This window comes from Gossypium hirsutum, chromosome A10 (genome assembly GCF_007990345.1).
Source record: "Gossypium hirsutum isolate 1008001.06 chromosome A10, Gossypium_hirsutum_v2.1, whole genome shotgun sequence".
Classification (NCBI taxonomy): domain Eukaryota; kingdom Viridiplantae; phylum Streptophyta; class Magnoliopsida; order Malvales; family Malvaceae; genus Gossypium; species Gossypium hirsutum.
This window is the reverse complement of record NC_053433.1, coordinates 78,868,512-78,870,908: the sequence shown is the minus strand read 5'-3', so window position 1 is coordinate 78,870,908 and position 2,397 is coordinate 78,868,512. Positions and strand designations below refer to the sequence as shown.

Sequence of the window (2,397 nt, the reverse complement as noted above, 5' to 3'; positions counted from 1 at the left end):
TGGTGTATTGGCACCGGAGACACTGTGAATATCTAGAACGATCCATGGATTCCGTGACCTGGGGATGGCTGAATTCAATGTCAAACTTTTGATATCAGATACACTAAGGTGTCTCATTTAATCCAACCAGAAATCTATACCTGAAGGGAAGACATTATTCGTGTATTTGCTGATGTTGATCAAGCTGAACTCCCGCTTGCTAAGATGAGACCAGCAGATACCATGATTTGGAGGCATGAAGGGATAAGGGTTTATACAGTTAAGAGTGGGAACAAGCTACTTTTACATGAAAAATTATAGAACTTGGGAGCTAGCCTTACCCGAATAACAAAGCTATTACAAAATTCTATACAGAATTGTGGGCGTTACAAATACCAGGGAAAATGAAGATAGCAATGTGAAGAATATACAATGATTTCCTTCCTATGTATGTTAATCTAAACAAACGAAACATACACATTCCTAATGTTTGCCTTTTGTGTGAAAATAGTAGACCACTTGCTGCATTTCTGCTCAGTCACATGCCAAACTTTGAACGCTCTGAAACTATAGTGTCCCCTGTCTCGAAATAATCAGATTATGGAACATGGTTAATCGAGACATTTCATACTGCTAATGAGAGAACTAGAAAATTATTGGCAATTACTTTTTGGGCTATTTGGTTTTCGAGAAACGGCTGGTTCATGAGGGTATCAGATAAACAGTGTCTAAAATTTCGGGGTTCATATTAGGTTATCCACATGAAATTGAAGCTTCAGAGACTGTGAGGACTATTACTTGTTCTCCTAAGCAGACTATCTGGAGGCCACTTGACCCAAGATGTGTTAAATTAAATTTTGATACCTCTTTTAATGCAAAGCAAAAAACTTCTATCTCGGGAGTTCTAGCAAGAAATGAAATGGGTCAGATTATGGGGGCGTGTACTTACCCAATTGTTAATATTGAAGATATTTTTGTTGCTGATGCCCGAGCATGTGAACAAGCAATCCGATTTGCTTTTGACCTTAGGTTTCGATGTGTTCAGATTGAAGGCGATTCGTTGACGATTGTCAAACAAGTAAACTCCTGCACAATTGACAGATCAACATTGCGCCCGATTGTTGAAGATATAAAAGGAAGGTTGAGATTTTTTGATAGGATTAACTTTCTTAATGCAATAAGGGAGGCAAATGTTGCGGCACATGTATTGGCTAGGGAGGGACCCTGGTTCTCAGAGGAAAGATGCTGGGTTAAAAAGGCACCGAAGATGGTGGAGAGAATGGTCGCAGTGGACCTAATCTGATTTCTTGTATTTGGGTTTCGGAATATGCTATTTTTTCACTCTGATGATGTACCAAATCTTCACTCTCTAAGGAAATTTACTGTCAATTCATGCAGTTGGTTGGTTGCTGGTTTTTAGAGAGGTTTATCAGTTGGATTCATGGCTTTAGGGTTTCAAGGGAGAAACTGTAGTGTTGTTTGGTTTTTTCTTCTCAGTTTGTTTTTTTTTGGTTTTGTTGATCACTTGTTGTTTTCTGATATTTGTTTGCTGGGGAAACATTTGGTTTCATTTGTTTTCTCGATGTCAACTATTTAATTTTAAAAAATAAATAAAAAACAAGGGTAAGGAAAGGAAAGTAATAAAAAAAAAATTGAGTTGAATATTCTTTATTTTCTACCTTAATTTGGGAAAAAAGCTAGATAAAGAAAAGTGATGTTTCCTTTAAAATGTAAAGTATCATTTTTTACTTATTTTATAAGAAAGATATAATTATAAATAATCGTTTAACCAAATAAAAGTAGCGAAAATTCTTTCACTTTCCTTTCCTTTATTACTTTTAACTATCCAAACAAAATAAACATATCATCCTCTTTCCTTAACCTTCCATTCCCTTACAATTATTTTTCCAAATCCAAAACTTTCAAAATACCAAATTTTTTTTACAATTTTATAACTTTTTATTACTTTTAATAAATTTTTTTTTAGTTTTTATATATTCTTTTAAATTCTATAAATTTCTAAATTTTTATATTATCTATATAGTATTTTCATATTCTTCATAACATATTAATAATATTTTATAATATTTAACTTTTATAATTTTTCTAAATTTTTAATAATCCTTATAGATTTTATAATATGTTAATAATTTTTATGATTAAATAATTAAAAATCATTTAGACACTTTTAAAATAATTTTAAAAAATCAATTAACACCTTATAAAATAATTAAAAATTAATTAAATCCTCCATTTTAACATTTTTTTACATCAAATATCAAATATCACATCACCACTTAATTGTCCGTCAAGACCTTAAATGGAAAACTTGTAATACTTACTTCTAAAAAATCAATGGGTAAACCATGCAAATAGTCACTCCACTATTAAAAAAAAATCTCATAAGCATTCAAAATA

The 2,397-nt window shown here is 31.6% G+C and overlaps 1 long non-coding RNA gene across 1 annotated transcript; it reads right to left on the bottom strand.

Annotated features, from left to right (window-relative positions):
* Nucleotides 1-294: 294 nt before the first annotated feature.
* On the bottom strand, nt 295-1,677 carry LOC121208484 (uncharacterized). The gene is made up of 2 exons (XR_005903541.1): nt 929-1,677; nt 295-558 (listed from the first exon to the last, which is right to left on the bottom strand). It is a non-coding gene; the product is annotated as an uncharacterized lncRNA (long non-coding RNA).
* Between the last annotated feature and the right edge of the window lie 720 nt (nt 1,678-2,397).